This window comes from Eumetopias jubatus, unplaced genomic scaffold (genome assembly GCF_037043125.1).
Source record: "Eumetopias jubatus isolate StellerSeaLion01/CBP00866 unplaced genomic scaffold, mEumJub1_p1.0 scaffold_2, whole genome shotgun sequence".
Taxonomy (NCBI): domain Eukaryota; kingdom Metazoa; phylum Chordata; class Mammalia; order Carnivora; family Otariidae; genus Eumetopias; species Eumetopias jubatus.
In genome coordinates, this window is record NW_028274808.1 from 19963743 (window position 1) to 19982139 (window position 18397).

The 18397-nt window shown below is 35.0% G+C and overlaps 1 pseudogene; it reads left to right on the forward strand.

Annotated features, from left to right (window-relative positions):
• Positions 1 to 11481: 11481 nt before the first annotated feature.
• LOC148164807 (large ribosomal subunit protein uL22 pseudogene) lies at positions 11482 to 12039 on the forward strand (annotated as a pseudogene).
• The last annotated feature ends 6358 nt before the right edge of the window (positions 12040 to 18397 follow it).

Below are 18397 nucleotides of genomic sequence, written 5' to 3' on the forward strand. Positions count from 1 at the left end.
TCCCACCCTACCCCAAAGCAAGATGTGAGTCACAGATTTGTATACATGTAGTTTACTGTGGGAAGTAAGCTATGGGGACAGGTATGATTGGAGTAGGAAGAGTAAAGTGGGGAGGAAGGAAAGGCAATGCCAAGGTAATCCTAGTCACCTGGGCAGCTAGACATATTTACTTTGGGGAACTCTGGAAAAACATGTAAACTGTGTTTCATAACTTCAAGGTTGTCTGCCTGAGACTTGGAATAATGGAATCTTTTATCCACTAATTTTTCATTCATCTTTACTTTTTTAAGTAGGCTCCATGCTGGGCATGCAAGACTTGAACTCATGACCCTGAGATCAGGACCTGAGCTGAGATCTAGTTGGATACTTAACTGACTGAGCCACCAAGTGCCCCCAACTAATTTGGTTTTCTATTAGATGAGAATTTCCCAAAGGGTTTTTGTTCCATCACCCTCAAGGTTAGTACATACCTCAAATGTCTGAATGGAGTCCTATAGTGGCATTAGGTAGAAAAAGATGTCTAGTACAGTTGAGATAAAGTACCATCAGGCTAAATATGTGTATTTAGCTGCTTCAGCAAAGTAGAACAAAATTTAGGCCAAGTGTATGTGAGATAGGGCACAGAAGATGTCAAAGACAATCAACCACTGGTATCTCTTAGAAACACTACTGATAGCCTCTAAAGATGACACAAGAAAAAAAAATTAGAAGCCAATATCCCCGATGAATATAGACACAAAAATCATCCACAAAATATAAGCAAACCAAATTCAATAATACATTAAAAGGATTATACACTATGATTAAGTGGGATTTATTCCAGGGATGCAAGGATGGTTTGACATCTGCAAATCAATCAATGTGATACACCATATTAACAAAATTAAAGATAAAAATCTTAGGATCATCTCAATAGATACAGAAAAAGCATTTGACAAAATTCAATATGGATTTATGATAAAAGCTGTTAACAAAGTGGGTACAGAGAGACCTTAGCATAATAAAGGTCATATAATATATATTAGGTCAATAATATATAATAAGCCCACAGTTAACACCATACTCAAAGGTAAAATCTAAAAGCTTTTCTTTTAGAATCATGAATAAGACACATTAGGAATAAGACACTCTCACCACTTTTATTCAACACAGTATTTGAAGTCCTTACCACAGCAATTGGGCAAGAAAAAGAAATAAAGGACATCCAAATTGAAAAGGAAGAACTAAAACTCACTATTTGCAAATGACATGAGATATATAGAGAAAACTGTTCTTCACCAAAAAAATCCCCATAAACAAACAAACAAACAAAAAACTAATAAATCAGTATGATACTGGCATAGGAACAGACACAATGGAACAGAAGAGTAGAGCCCAGAAATAATTCCTTGTTTATAGCAAATGGATCTCAACAAGGGTGCCAAGAATATACAAGAAAAAGACATCTCAGGAATGTTGGAATTACGAGACCAGGAATGCAAAACCAACTGTGATTTCTATGCTAGTGGCTCATTTGGGTAAAGTAGACAGCATAAAAGAACAGATGTTCAATGTAAGCAGAGAGATGGAAATCTTAAGAACCAAAAAGGAATGCTAGAGATAAAAAAAATTCTAACAGAAACGAAGAATGCCTCTGATGGGCTTACTAATAGACTGAATACGGCTGAAGAATGAATCTTTGAGCTTGAAGGCATCTCAATAGAAACCTTCAAAACTGAAAAGCAAAGAGAAAAAAAAAATGACTGGAAAAAAACCCAAAACAAAACAGAACAAAATATCCAAGAACTGTGGGTCAACTACACAAAGGTGTAACATCCTCATGATAGAAATTTCAGAAGAAGAAGAAAGAGAAAAGAAAATAAGAAAATATTTGGAATAATAACAACTAAGAATTTCTCCAAATTAACCTCAGACACCAAACCACAGATTCGGGAAGCTCAGAGACCGTTTAGCAGGATAAATAACAGAAAAACTATACTTAAACATTTCATTTTCAAATTACAGAAAATCAAAGAAAAACATCCTTCAAGAAGCTGAGGGGCTGGGGTGTGGGAAAGAACTTGCTTATAGAAAAGCAAAGGTAAGAATTACATCTGACATCTACTTAGAAACCACGCAAGCAAGAAGACAGTGAGTGAAATATTATAAAGTTTCAAGAGGGAGAAAAAACAACAAAACAGCCTGAATTCTCTATCCTGAAACTATCCTCCAAAAGTGAGGGAGAAGCAAAGACCTCTGACAAACAAATATTGAGAGAATATTTTGCCAGTAGACCTGCCTGACGAGAAATGTTCTAGTAAGTTCTTTAGAGAGAAGGAAAATGCCATAGGTTAGAAACTTGGATCTACATAAAGCAAGGAAGAGTATGGGAGAAAAAATAAGTGAAGCTGAGAAAACTGAGGCTCCAAGAGGTCACTCAGCTAATAAATGGTGCATCTCAGAATTAAACACAGTTATTCTGGCTCCAAAAACTGCATTCTTTTCAGTATCATACTGCTTCAAAGGATGGAGTCTTAGGGAAGAGTTATGTTCAGAGGACAAAAGAACACAGCTCAGGGGATAGAAGAATGTTAGTGGGTATTATGTTATGAAGACCAAGAGAAGATAGAGTTTCGAGATGGTAGAACTGGAAAATAGTCTTAGATCCTGCATTTGGTGAGCAAATGGTTACTAGTAACTGTGGGAAGCCGGAGGGGAATGTGTTGGTAAAAAAGTAAAGGTGCCTGTGTAGGAGCAAGACCTTACCTTCCATGCCTCTGCAATTGTGTTGGTGGAGTGGGCCACTCACTGTGGCCAGTAACTGATGGAAATTCCATGTGGTTTATCAGGGAAGCCAAAGTCCTTGTTCTCAAGCAACTCACAACTTAATTGGGGACACTAGTTTTCGGACATGAAGACAACCGGAGAACACACAGAATAACGGGGACCTAAGGCACTGGCTTCTTTCCATCCCACTTCTGCCTTTGTCCTGCCACTTTTCCTCAGCTGCCGATCAGGACAGTACAAACACAATTCCTCTGCTGGACCAACCTCAGGTTTAGATGCCCCTTGCCAGAAAAGCATTCAGCTAACACAGTGCCTGAAATATTGGGATTATCATCAATTCCTCTAACTAAGAATTTAAAAGGAAAGAAAGAAAGATTACTGTTGATATCTCTTCATCTCCTCCATGCATTTCACAAGTCTCTATTACTGTATGAAATAAGGAAAAAAATTAATAGCTATTTTTTTAGATAATAGCACGTTTTGATCCAGAAAAGTGTATCAAGATTTTGCTACTGAATATATCTGTTTTATATATGAATGAGTAAAAGATTTTAATTTGAAGTTCCAGGCAGTATTGTATAATTCTGAAAAGAATATATTTTTGTTATTGAGTGTACTTTTTTTAACTTCTCTATGATTAGAAGTTTTATATTCAAGAGTCTCCAGCAACATTACAAAACATCTGTTATACAAATTTTAATAGCAGCATTATAACCCTAATGATTAACAATTCAATATAATGAGAATAATTTTATCTTCATAAAGAGACATAATAGAACTTATAACTACCATATAGTTTGCCCCTCAAAGATGAATCAAACCTATATATATATATATATATTTTTTTTTTTTGCTTACAAAAATATTGGCATAGATTCTTCCTTGTTCTTATTCAATAACCACCTGGTACCCTCTAGGAAAGCATCAAACACATCTAGAGGAAGTGGTCTGTTATTGTTAGAATGACCACCTGCCTTTCAAAGGTGATCCATGGTAGAAGTTTAAATCCACCATTTCAAATGATATAGAACAGGGGAGGCTGTGTTGCTTTTGGAACTATCACTGATGGTCGGTTGTCAGTTGTTTCCAAGTCTCCTCATTATATTTAATAACACCCAGCAAGTGCCACTGATGATCACCATATGGGAAAATATATCAGACAGCTAAAGAGCAGAAAACAGGAAAGAGTTATCTAAGGGAAAGAGAACACAGCATCTCCTGAAATGGAGAGGTCACACCCACTAGCAATCGGGTTAAGAGCCCAGCAAGAAGACTGGCAAGGACCTCATAGGAAGTTCAGACCTCACAGGAAATCCTTTATCCACAATATATAAAGATTCCTTTCTGGAGGACTGAAAGTCCTTGAAGCAATAATCTCTACAAGACACTGAAAAATGAGTGGATGTGGTAGGGTTGTTCTCCATAATCCACCAAGTACTGGCAAGGGTGCAGAACTGAGATGCTCACTCAGAAATTGTTGGTGGAAATGAAAAGTGGAAGACGGTTTGGAAGTTTCTAACAAAGTTAAACATGCACTTATCATATGTACCAGAAAAGCCACTTCTAGATATTTACCTATGAGAAGTTAATACTTACATGCACACAAAAATCTGTGTGTGGATGTTTGTAGGAACTTTACTCATGATTGCCAAAAACTGAAAACCAACTAAATGTCCTTTAATTGGTAAATAAATATACTTTGTTATTGTTGTTAAATATAAGTTGTTTGTAGATGCCTATTTTATGGTTGAAAATGTTCCCTTATATTCCTAGCCTGCTGAGAGTTATTTTTTTTATTTTAATGAATGGGGGCTAAATTTTTTTTCTGCATCTATTTTGAATACATCATATGGTTATACATCTTTAGTACATTGATACGGCATATTACATTGTTTGATTTTCAACCGTTTAATGAACCTTGAATGGGCAGGATAACACATATTTTGCTATGATGTACTATCTATATTATGTATCACTGGGTTCTATTTAATAAAATTGTTTTGAGAAATTTTGTGTTTATACTCAGGAGGGACGATATAAAGGCCTGTAGTTGGCTTATCTTGAAATGTCTTTCTCTGATTTTGTTAATAAGGTAATTATACCCTCCTAAAATTAATTGGAAAGTAGACCTACTTCTATTTTCAGGGAAAGTTTGATATAATATATACAGAATATTCTAATATAAATATAGAATTTATAGTATTTCTTCCTTAAGTGTTTTTTTTTTTCAAATTCATTTGAATTTGTCTATACATGTAGTTTTGTTTTTGGAGTTTTAAACTATAGATCCAGTTCTTTAATACACATTAATTCTACTAGGTCAGGAAGCATAGTTTGATTTCAGTTTTTTTAATTTAATAAAGGTTTTTTTTATGGCCCAGAATAAGGTCTATCTTGGTGAATGATCCCTGTGCACTTGAAAAGAATGTGTATTATTTTGCTATTGTATTGTGTTCTATAAATTCAATTAGCGTAAATTGTTTCATAGTGTTTTTCTGGCCTTCTATATCCTTACTAATGGTCTACTTTTTCTATCAATTACTGAGAGAAAACTGTTAAAGTCCTTTACTATAATTATGAATTTGACTATTTTTTCTTCAATTCTAACAAGTTCTGCTTCATATATTTCGAAGCTATGTTCTTAGATGTATATACATTTAGGATTGTTATGGCTTCTTGGTGATTTGACCTTTTTATCATCACAAAATATAACTTCTGATGTTCACTGCCTAAAGTCTACTTTGTTCCATTTATCAATAATAGCTAATCCACCTTTCTTTTGATTACTGTCTACCTGATCAGTGTTTTTCCACACTTTTACCTTTAACTTATTTGTATCTGAACTATTTCTGATAAGTAATTTTATACCTCTGTGACTTGGTTTTCCTCTTATAGTAAGACCTGTTCTACCTGGTTTATAGGGCTACTGTAAAAATTAGGTGAGATAATATATATATATATATATATATAAATGTTCTATAAGTGTCATGCATAATCATTATTTTAAGATTTTATAGGTCTTGCAAAAGAAGTGCTTCAGGAAGTCTGATTTATCAGAGGTATACAGACTGAAAAAGATGAATGAAGCTAGAGGGTAAGAATCATATCTCCAGGCAGTTTCAATGATCTAGTCCTTGGATGGCAAGGGTCTTTAACAGCACTCCACACCTATTTGACTCATGTCCTTTACAGGTCTTCTTCATACTATTTTCTTATGTTAACACTCATTAATGAATATACTTCATGTATGCATGTAGAATATCTCAAGGAGTAGAAGCTGCACTTTTATGCTTCTGGAAAAATCCCATAGGAATATATGATTGATCAAACTGCCTGATACATTGTGTTTGTATACTCTAGTTTCATGTCAAGAATATTATTATTTGATTAGAAAATAAATCAAAGTACCTATTTAGAGTGCATGGATATTTTGAAAAGCAGTTGTCAGAACCTTGGACAATTTTATGCTAGCAGAGTGTCTGGGAGGAATATTCAGATGCAAACATTTTGAGATGTATCATCAAAATTAAATATAACAGTAAGAGGTATAGAGAAAAAAATAATCATCAAAATGATCATAACATGTCCAGCTCTTTCTTGCCAACTTACTGTTCCTTACATTCAATACTTCATCACTAAAATTCACAGCAATGCATGGACTGATCAAACTTGTTTCCACCTATGTTGCAATGTTTTTTACTTCATAAATATTAAATAAGTAACAATGGTATACATTTTCCTTCTTGTTATACCAAGACTATTAGAATGGGGAGAAGACTTGAGGGAAAATGTTCCCTACCTGATTTTGTATATAAAATATTAAAATAGTAAAATTTATACTGTGTTTAAATAGCATCACTGAAGATGAAACTGCACTCTACATATAGGATTATTTGTCCAGTTTGGCCCTTTGTCAGGAACTGAGTCTTTCAAAGGGCCATAATACAAGCTTTTTCTTTATTGAAGTACTTCAGAAATTCCATAAGAAGGATGAAGCACTCCATAAGAAAGTTGTGTAATTCTTGACATTATATATATATATAGCATTTTCAGAGATTATAGAGACCAGCAATGTGGAACTTAAATGGAACTACTTTGAAGAAATGTCAAGGGATTAAAAAAAAAGAAGAAAAAGGCTTTCTTTACATAGAGAGTATCTCATGGCATCTATTTGTAGCACAAGTTTATCTACCTGAAGCAAAGCCCTGCAAAATGTTGATAGTTTTATGTTAGTCAAGGCATAGAGGAATACTTAAGTGCCCACAAAAATGGTCAAGTTAGGCAAGAACAACTTGGAGATATGATTCATATTCCATAAAATTTAACATTTTAAACTGTATAACTCAGTGCTTTTTCATATATTCATGCAACCATCAAAATTATCTACTTCCATAACATTTCAGTACCCCAAAAAGAAAACCCCTACCTATTAACAGTTACTCCCCTAGCCCTGGAAACAACTAATCCTGTCTCCTTTGGTCTCTGGATTTGCCTCTTCCCAATATTTCACATAAGTAGAATCATACGATGTGTGGCCTTTTGCCTGGAGTTTCATTCATTTAACATACTGTTTTCAAGATTCATTCATGTTGTAGTATGAATCTATACCTCATTCCTTTTATGACTGAATATTATATAGTATGGATATACCACATTTTGTTTATTCATCCACCTGTTGATAAACACTGAGTTTCCACTTTTTGGCTATTATGAATAAGGATGCTATATAAACATGGATGCACATATTTTTATGTAAACATATGTTTTCAATTCTCTTGGATATATACCTATGTGTGGAATTTGTGGGTCATATAATAACTATGTTTCAACATGCGTAAAACTGCCAGAATATTTTCCAAACAAGACATTTGTATATATAAAATTCTAAAGACACCCAAAACACTATTAGAGATGATAAACAGATTTGAGATTATAGGATAGAAATTGATACACAAAAATCAATTGTATTTCTGTATACATTTTACATCCCCACTAGCAATGTAAGAGGGTTCCAATTTCTCTACATCTTCTCCAACATGTGATACTGCCTCTTTAATTATAGCCATTATAGTGGAAGTGAAGTTGTACCTCAATATGGTTTTGATTTGTTTTTCCTCAATGAACAGGATGCTGAACATCTTTACATGGGCTTATTGGCCATTTGTATATCTTCTTTAGAGAAATGTCTATTTAAATCCTTTACCCATTTTTAAATTGGGTTATTATTTTAAGATGTTATTTATTTATTTGAGATAGAAAGAGAGAGAGAGAGAACACGAGCAGGGGGGAGGGGCAGAGGGAGAGGGAGAAAGGTTCTCAACTAAGCCAGGAGCCTGACTCAGGGCTCCATCCCAGGACCCTGGGATCGTGACCTGAGCTGAAGGCAGACACTTAACCAACTGAGCCACCCAGGCGCCCCAATTTTGTTTTTGATTTATAACAGCTTTTCATGTCTTCTGGACACTACCCCTCATCAATTATATGATTTGCAAATATCCTCTCCCATTGTCAGTTGTCTTTTCACTTCCTCGATAAGTATCCATTAAAACACAAAAGTGTCAATTTTTAGGAAGCCCAATTTATCTACTTTTTCTTCAGTTGCTTGTGCTTTATTATTATCCAAGATATCAGTGACTAACCAAAGATAATGGAGATGTTCACCTATGTTTTATTCTAAGAATTTTATGGCTTTCACACATTTAAGTCTCTGATCCATTCTAAGTTAATTTTCTATATGACGATATGACAATTGATTTTTGTCTATCAATTTCTATCCTATCACCTTGACTCTATTTATCATCTATAACAGTGTTTTGGGTTGTCCTTGTAATTTTCTATACACAATATCATGTCATTTGAAAATAGACTTAGATTTACATTTTCCATTCCAATTTGGGCATTTTTGTTGTTACTGTTGTTGAATTTTCCTGCATAAAATGTTGAATAGAAAAGGTTGGGAGTGTTTATCTTTCTTTTTCTCTAATCTCAGGAGAAAGCATTCATAGTTGCATCATGAAGTATGATATTAGTTGGGGTTTTTCACAGGTTTGTTATGGACTGAATGTGCTTCTCCGAAGTTCATATATTGAAACCATAACCCCCAATGTGATGGCATTAAATGATATAAGAATTGAAGAAATATGCAGTTCAACTTTCATATATGCTTTCATACTCCACTTTCAATAACAAATGGAACAACTAGAGAGGAAATCGATGTTGAATAACATTATCAATCAAGAGATATAATAGAGTATTTGAATCCTAATTATAGGGAAAACATTGCTTCTTATTTTTATTCCTTGCTAAATCTGGAGAACTGTGTTCAATTTTAGGCTCCACATTTGAAGTGGTGCACTGGACCCAGGGCCAAAGAGAACAACCAGGAATTTGGAATGTTGTATGAAGTGGGACAAAGTTGAGAAGATGACTAATTTTAAGCATGTGGATGAGAAGGCTTAACTAGGAATCTGGTAGTTTTTTTCAAACATTGGAAAGATTATTGTACAGAAAAGGGATTATGCTTATACTATACTTCCACATAAAGTAGAATTAGGACCAACACAAGATGTTTCATCATTAACAAATACCAACTCAATTTCTAGAATGAATACCTAAAACTGAGACATTCAAAGATAGACCAGGATGCTACAGGAGATAGCAAATATTCAACCTATTATTAGCAGCAAAGGCATGGCAGAGAGGTCCAAACAGATTTAAGAAACAGATAGGATTTTGATCTAGAAGTTCTTTTTAACCTTGAAATTTTGATTCTCTTATTCTAGAATCATCTCTGATATAACTATTTGACCATCCAGGTACTCTGGCTTCCTCCTCTCTGACTGCTAAGAATAGAAATAGTGATCCTCAAGTGCTGTAACTAATTATAAGGGTCCAATCAAGAGCTATAATAGTTATTAAAAGTTTTAGATAGAGGGAACAATGACTTTTTATTCACTTATATGTATCTCAAAGCATCTACATTTTTTAAAGGTTTTCACAAAACACTGATCTAAGGTTTGAAAAATACTTAATGGTAACAATTTTAAAACTAAGAGTTGTATGGTAAAGTTCTCTATTACTTTCCCCTGCCTCAAAGTTCATGCATTTTATTAGATAAAAGGCAAAAAAATAAAAATAAAAAAGAGGAAGGAAAAGTTTGGCTGATGATTGGTGACTCTGATACCTTTTATAGACTAGAATATACAATCAAATCCATGGTTATATCCTTATCCCTTTCTGAGGAAATGCTTTTTACAACCACAGTTTTGGCATACATCTTCCTGTTGTGGGGATCAGGAGTAAAACAAATATTTATTGTTACATTCTGTCTGGCCAGGAAAATTATCATAGCATAAAATACCCCCTTTTCAGTAGACATTTTATTCATGGAATGAAAAAGTATGTTGCACTATTTCCAGAAACGATGCTCTAACAAGTAAAACATTAGTTGGAGAGAACAGTGTGGTCACAGATGTAAGACCATAAGAAAAACAAAAACAAAACTGGATACACACTAAAGCATCCCACTGACACATGCCTAAAGATTCTCTGTGGTTTAAGGGGATGGTGATTATACTTGGTGGTGATTTTGTTTATGATACAAACTTCAAGAGAGCAAAAGTTTTTCAACTGGGCTCCCTGGGTATATTTGTTAAATTTTATTTTAGAAACCATCTCTTCATCTATCTGTCTATCTCTACATCTTTCTATTTACTTCCAGTAAGTAGAAGGTAAAAGAAGAATTCCTGGTTAATGTAAAATTCCTATATCCATTCCTTTAGGATGTAGAGAGAAGATACTGATAGAAAAACAAAACAAGCAAATGTTGAACATTCAGGGTTTACTCCCTTTGCTCAGTTGGAATTTTTTTTTCCAACTTGTCTGGTTTTTCCCCTTAACCTCTATTCAGAATAGTGAAATTCTGTAACAGCAGTTTTGAATAGTAAAGACTACAAATCAAAGATGTAACCCTGAATGTGGTAATACTGTGAAATCTCACAACTTCAGATATTTTCATTCATTTATTAAGCATATGTGATAATATGTTATACTGCATTGTAGAATAGTTATGAGTTGTGAGATTATTTAATAAAGATAAATAAATATCTTCTCATTTCAGCCTCCAAAGATTGTAGGGAGCTGCTACCAACAAATAAAATACAATAAATTTTCTAGCTAGATCATTAATCTGTTGATAGCTTATGTATACAATTGACCAAATAGACTGTTTTTACATTATGAAGAACTCTGCAGTAAATTCAGAATTACACTTTGGAAGCTGATTTAAACTTACTTAATGACGTTAATAGCATTATATAGCATTCCTTATGGACTTATTATTTTTTGGAATTGTTTTGGATTTGATCTAGATTGAAAAAGGTTTGGCATTCAGACTGAGATATTAGCTGTTTTAACATTAAAAATGTAAATCTTTGCATCTTTCTTAAGAAATGAAGTGTTCTCTTTGGCACCACCTCAGAGAATTTTTGTTGGAAAAGATGTTAACATGTGCGTATTTCTTGAATAGTATTATCCCTCAGTTTTTAAATTTTTATGACTTCCTTTCATCAAAGGAAATAAGAAGAAAAATGTTAAGAGTGACATAGAACTGAGACTGGCCAAAAATTGAGTTGATAAGGTATCTTTAATTAATTTGCTTTAATTTATAAGAATCAACAACAGAGTCCCCTAAGCGGCCTGAGGTGACCTCTGAAAATGGTTCGCTATTCGTTTGACCCAGAAAACCCTATGAAATCATGTAAATCAAGAGGTTCAAATCTTCATGTTCACTTTAAGAACACACATGAAACTGCCCAGGCCATCAAGGATATGCATATCCATACAAAAGCCACCAAGTATCTGAAAGACGTCACTTTACAGAAGCAGTGTGTGCCATTCCGTTGCTACAATGGTGGAGTTGGTAGGTGTGCCCAGGCCAGACAGTGGAGCTAGACACAGGGTCGGTGGCCCAAGAAGAGTGCTGAATTTTTACTGCACATGCTTAAAAATGCAGAGATTAATGCTGAATGTAAGGGTTTAGATGTTGATTCTGTGGTCATTGAGCTCATCCAGGTGAACAAAGCCCCCAAGATGCGGCATAGAACATACAAGGCTCATGGTCGGATTAACCCATACACGAGCTCTCCCTGACACATTGAGATGATCCTTACTGAAAAAGAGCAGATTGTTCCTAAACCAGAAGAGGAGGTTGCACAGAAGAAAAAGATACCCCAGAAGAAACTGAAGAAACAAAAACTTATGGTGCAGGAGTAAATTTTGCAGAATAAATGCAAAACGAAACAAAAAAGAATCAACAACAGAAAGTTTCCTGTCCCATACATGCCCATTTCTAGTAGTTCATTAATGTTGAATTTTAAACATAACAGAAATTGAATCATATTGCTATTGAAAGGAATTTGCATGAGACAGAGGTCATAAATGTAAATACTGTCATTTTACTTACACCCAAAAGAAAGATTTCTTGTCTAACTAGGTTAAGACAATATGTATTTACATTGATTTGTCTCTGCTACATTTTGATGTGAAACATGTTTAATTTTATTTTGGTTAACATTTTGAAAGAAAATTCTTAACCATGCTGTAATAAAAAATAAATCTAAAAAATACTGTCAAATATTGTTCCCAAGCAAAAGTATCCCTCCTAATCCCAGCTTTGCAATGCAGCTCATTATTGCATGTCCTCTGAATTCATTTTATTCTCCAGAGTTTCAGAGAATTGTTTTCAATATACTGTTTACTGTTATTCCCATGCACATTTGCAATACTGGTAAACTAGCTGCATGATTTACTGTTGTTTGTTTGGAATCCTTTTAAGAGAAAGGCACTGCAATTGATCTTAATAGGGACATGTTTACAGGGAATTTAGCCTGAAGAATACAACTAAGACTTCTTAGATTGCTTTAATATTGAAAGAGGAAACACACAAGAATTTGCTTGTGTATCAATACCTGCCTTTCATAAAACAAGGAAAAGTTAATTGCCAAAAGGCATTTTAAAAAAAAAAATGTAACATTTCTGCCTTGCTAATGCCTCCTTTTTTGTTTTACTAAGAAAAGTAATGCAAAAGAGATATGTAATGTCAAGTTAATAGCAAGTTGGGGGAATAAAAAAAAACTGAATTTATGTCAAGAACATTACATATGATGCTAATAACCATTATGATATTTCTTCTTTTGAATATATGTATATGACACAGCCTCTCGCGATGAGCTCATGGAAGCCCTGAAGGAGCAGGAGGAGATCAACTTCCGGCTGAGGCAGTACATGGACAAGATAATCCTTGCCATCCTGGACCACAACCCCTCCATCCTTGAGATCAAACACTGAGACAAGGGCTGGCTGCAGAGCAGCCTCGGGGACCCTCAGACCCCAGGCCCTGGGACCAAGGGGCAGACCCCGCTTGAGGATGCAGCCCGAGCCGGGCCACACACACACATACACGCACGCACGCGCACACACACACACACACACACACACACACACACACACACTGTAAATGTATCTCTGGCCACCAAAAAAAAAAAATGTATATATGAATGTATATATGTATATATGAATATATGTATGAGTATTTTCATGTGAGTTCATATCAACCTAATTAGATAAGAAACTCTTCTTTTAGGTATAAATAAAATGAGACCAAAAAAAAAAAAATGAAAGAGAAAATACTTACTGTTTTGTTACTAGAATCTGTAAGCTTGTAAAAATCTTAAACAGATTATAGTTTTAAAACTTTCTTTTCAATACTTTAGTAATAAGTACTTGACCACATTGTCTTTTAAGAGAAAAATATTTTTTAATTTAAATTCAATTAATTAACATATAATGTATTATTTGTTTCAGAAGTACAGGTCTGTGATTCATCAATCTTATATGATACCCAGTGCTTATTACAACACATACCCTCCCCAGTGTCCATCACCCAGTTACCCCATCCCTCCCACCACCTCCCCTCCAGCAACCCTCAGTTTGTTTCCTATGATTAAGAGTCTCTTATGGTTTGTCTCCCTGTCTGGTTTCTTCTTGTTTAATTTTTTCCTCTCTCTCCTATGATCCTCTGCCTTGTTTCTTAAATTCCTCATGTCAGTGAGATCATATGATAATTGTCTTTCTCTGATTGATTTATTTCACTTAGCATAATACCCTCTAGTTTCATCCACGTCATTGGAAATGGCAAGATTTCACTTTTTTTTGGTGGCTGCATAATATTTCATTGTGTATGTATACCACATCTTCTTTATCCATTCATCTGACCACATTTTCTGAACCAAAAATTGGGACATATGTCTAAACATCTCTTATCACTCTGTCTCAGAAGTAGGACATACTATTTGGAATCTTGCAAACATAAACATAAATAAAATGACTGGAAATAAAGTCCTGTACATTGATGATGTGAAAGCTGACACTATGCAATCACCCATTTAGTATCTTCTCTGATGCTTGGAACTACGCTATGATTTAGAAGCTCACTTTGACAAAACAGGCAGACACGTTCAAAGCATGTATGAATTGCAGAGATGTTCAATGGAAGGAAGGCGAAGCCCCCGTAGAAGTGGTCATTTTTGTGGTGCTAAGTGAATTCATATGTCCACGGAATCCAAAGGTAGCTCTTTGGAGAAAAATTAGCACAGCAAAAGTACTCTTCAAATGGAGAAAGAAATCATAAAATATAAAAATTAGAAAAATTAATAATTATATCTTGTTTATACTTTTGTATTTGTAATATAACTAGATTACTATTTTTGTTAGTTGTAATAATTAAGGGAGTTAGTTTTAGCCATTAAGGAATTTTGTAGTCATAAGGTGATTCATTTTTGTACCTCAGAAACAATTTTCAGTAAAATTGAAGATTAAATATCTTTATCTGCATTCCACTCTGTGTAAGGGCAACATGAAGAAGTCAGGCCATTCTAATCTACAGAAGATAAATCTAAACATAGATAAAAATAGTAAAAGAAATCATTCCAGGCCTTGGGAAAATAACAAAATGCCAGCAATGATGTGAGAACGGTTTACACATGAAAATCTGGTGCTGAATCAAATAAAAAGGCCAGTTTTTTGTTCATTGGTGGTGGGGGGGGGTGAATACATAGAGATATCTCCATTCTCCACAATTTAGGCAATGTAAACTTACAGGTTTACTAGATGGAGATGGTAAATTGCGTTTGGGGTAACCAACAAAGCAGCTAAGCCCTTAAGGATAAATAGTTGAAATAAGAGAGACTCGCTCATGTAGAAACAGATATAAAATGGTTGAAACAACAAACACATCAGTGAACAACTTCTCAACTAAAATGAAACATGTATACAGGAGATGCTAGGTAGCACAGTGAATATCAAAACCCTGGAAAGAGCTGTGAATATGCTGTATCTTTTAACGCATTCTTCAGCTTAAACAATGCTCAAGTGGCAAAAAGTGGAAACTTTTCTGGCTCGGTATGTTTCAACATAACTTCTGTATAAGTAATTGCATAATCACTAAACAATATAGCTAAAAGGAAGACCTCAGAAATCCAGAAAACATTTTAAAAAGCACAAAGAGGGGCACCGGGATGGCTCAGTTGGTTAAGTATCTGCCTTTGGCTCAGGTCACGATCTCTGGGTCCAGGGATCAAGCCCCACATCAGGCTCCTTGCTCAGCAGGGAGTCTGCTTCTCCCTCTGCCCACCCCCCTGCGCTGTGCACTCTGTCTCCCTCTCTCTCAAATAAATAAATAAATAAATAAATAAATAAATAAATAAATAAAAATTTAAAAAATAAAGTGTTCAATTTGGCACATGTACTAAAAAATAAAAATAAATAAAAAGCACAAAGAAAAACCCGATATGAGATATTAGTGGTTGCACACTATTTTGCAGTTTGAGCCCAAGCAAGGTAATTGCTTATTAAAGTAAAGCAAAGCAAAATAAAACCAACATCCTTCAGAGGAACAAAACAGAATCCAGAGCTGCTACAATGTGTTTTCTACAATGTTCAACTTTCAAACAAAAGATATTATATATAAAAGGGTCAGGAAATTGTCAGGCATTTTCAGGGTAAAAAATGTTAATAAGAACTGAGTGTGATTGGTGCAGATGTTTGATTTAGCAAAAAAGGCTTCAAAATATGTATTATAAATAGGTTGAAATAATCAAAACAAGATATGTTCAAATAATAAAAAGTATTAAACATGAGTAAGTAAGGAATATCAATGGGAAAGTGTAAACTATGAAAAAGAAATGGAAACTCCAGAAATTAAAATGTAAAATATCTGAAATGGAAAAAAAAAATCACTTGAGGGAACAATAGCAGATTTGAGATGACAAAGAATCAGTGATCCCAAAGTTAGATGAATAGAAATTACTTAATGTGAAGAACAAATTTTTTAAAATGAAGGAAAATAAGGCCCTCAATAATCTATGAGATAATTTTCAACATTCCAATAGAGCAATAATTGAAATCCCCAGAAGATAGGATAAAGACATGGGGCAGAAAACAAAATTTAAATTTTGAGCAAACCACTTCTCAAATTTTATGAAAATTATAAACTTGTTGTAGTCCTCAAAAGCTCAATCAATCCCAAATAAGACAAAAGGAAAAAAGATCATGGCTAGACACATAAGGCTCAACTTGTATAAATGTGTGCATGCTTGTATAGCAAAAGTGTATTTACCAGTGTAAGGATAGGGGGTTGGCAACTATCCAAAGCAGTAGTCCTCAATAACATAAGCTGGGAAGTGACTAAAGAATGTAAGGAACAGGACTGAGAACATAAGTCTGCAGAACACCCACATTTAAGAGATAGATGCAGAGAGGACAGCCATGGAAGGAGCCCAGAAGATAATGTCCTGAAAGCAAATGGAGTCTGAGAACATGTGTCATAAAAACCAAAAAAGAGAAAAACTATGAGAAGAAGAGTGTTAACAAGTCCAAGTGCCCCCAGTGTGTCAGGCAGGATGGGATGAAAAAGGGAAACCTGAAAGTTAGCAGGTGAGGGGCCACTGAAGGCCAAGCTAATGGTGTTTCTTCACAGAAGTAAGGTCAGGAGCCGCAGTGAAGTGCGTTGAAATTAAATGCAAGGTTAGGTGAATAAATCTTCTAAGGAGGTTAAAAATTAAAAGATGGTAAGTGAAAAGATAGTTAAGGCGAATGATAGTTTTATGACAATGAAAATATGAGTGGTTTACAGATAGATGGTTAGACTTTGGCCCTCAAGAGAACACTTAACAAAATGCCAGAGAAAGTGTGAGGCTTCCACAAAAGTGTTCTGTGTGCAGGCGCATGTGTGTTTTGGGGGGAGGAGATTCTTTCTGTATAACAGGGAGAAAGATTCAATAAAGCTGTTTTGAAAATACCAAAACACTTTCACAGTGGTTGTTGTGTGACTGCTGATCTGAATGCACCTGCCTCAGTGCTCTCTCCTTGGTCACGACCTGTTTTCCATCCCTCCCTGACACCAAGCCCCAGCAGAAGGCCTCAAACGCATACAATTCTAGTTCTGATCATTTGGCGTCGGTTCCTCCCTAGTTGTTAAATATTTTTAGTGTCACCCCTGATTACTAATGATCGGATTACAGGAATAGGGAATATAGATTTTGATCTTGAAGTAAGAGAAGCTGGGGAAATCCATGTCTCATAATCTCAGTGAATTATATGTTATAAATCATCTGCTGGGAGGGATGCAAAAAAGATGATTTGGAGAACATGAGAAAGAAGAGAATCTAAATAATAGAACTGAGGTTTCTGAAAAAGTCCCAAGTCTGGCTGAGTGTGGAGCTCATACAAGGGTTATGAGGTTATCACCATTGTTACATGACATTTCTTAGAGGAAGCAGGAACACAGAAACCCAGGAGTTGATTCTATTTTCAAAACTGTCCAAGTCATGTCAGTGGAAGGACAGGGGAACAGAAAAATGGAACGCACTAGAGAGAGAGCTCTTACTGACTTTGAGATCCAAGCTAGGTTGGAAAGGGCTTTATGTCAAGAGGAAACTGAGAGATCATGAGAAATGGCAAGATTCAAGTGAATGAAGGTCACAATAAAGCCACAACTTCGTGAGAAAGGTAAAGGCATAGGATGCTGACATAAAGAAAGAAAAGGAATAGGAAGGGAATCTAAGGACTTATAGTTTCAAAGACTGAAGAGTCTGAAAGATGATGTGGTCTGGGGATCAGTAACAGGAGAAGGTTAACTGAAGCAGAATAAAGTTCTCCTGAGTCAGGAAGGGCAAGGCTATGTGACTCCAAGGTGAAGATATCCATGTGGATGCCATGAAACAACAAGGACACGGAAGGTGACAGAATAGGGGAAAAAAACATAAGACAAGTTGTACAGAAATGTGACCAATGACAATACAGAGAATGGGGGCCAAATCTTTAAGAATTTAAGGGTAGAGAATGGAGACAGTTCTTATGCTAGCTGCTTAAGGTTTCCAATGTGATTCAAGCAGGAAGTTTTGCAAAGGAGAAGGCCTATTAGTACTGCACATCGCAGTCCTTAAAGTAATAAGAAATTTCCCTACTATAAAGCACTTTTTTCCTAGCAGCACTACCCGTATCAGTATATTTGCCAGAGAAAAAATGAAATGTGCCCCTCTGGATATATTCACACAAACTTGGGCCTTAAGTT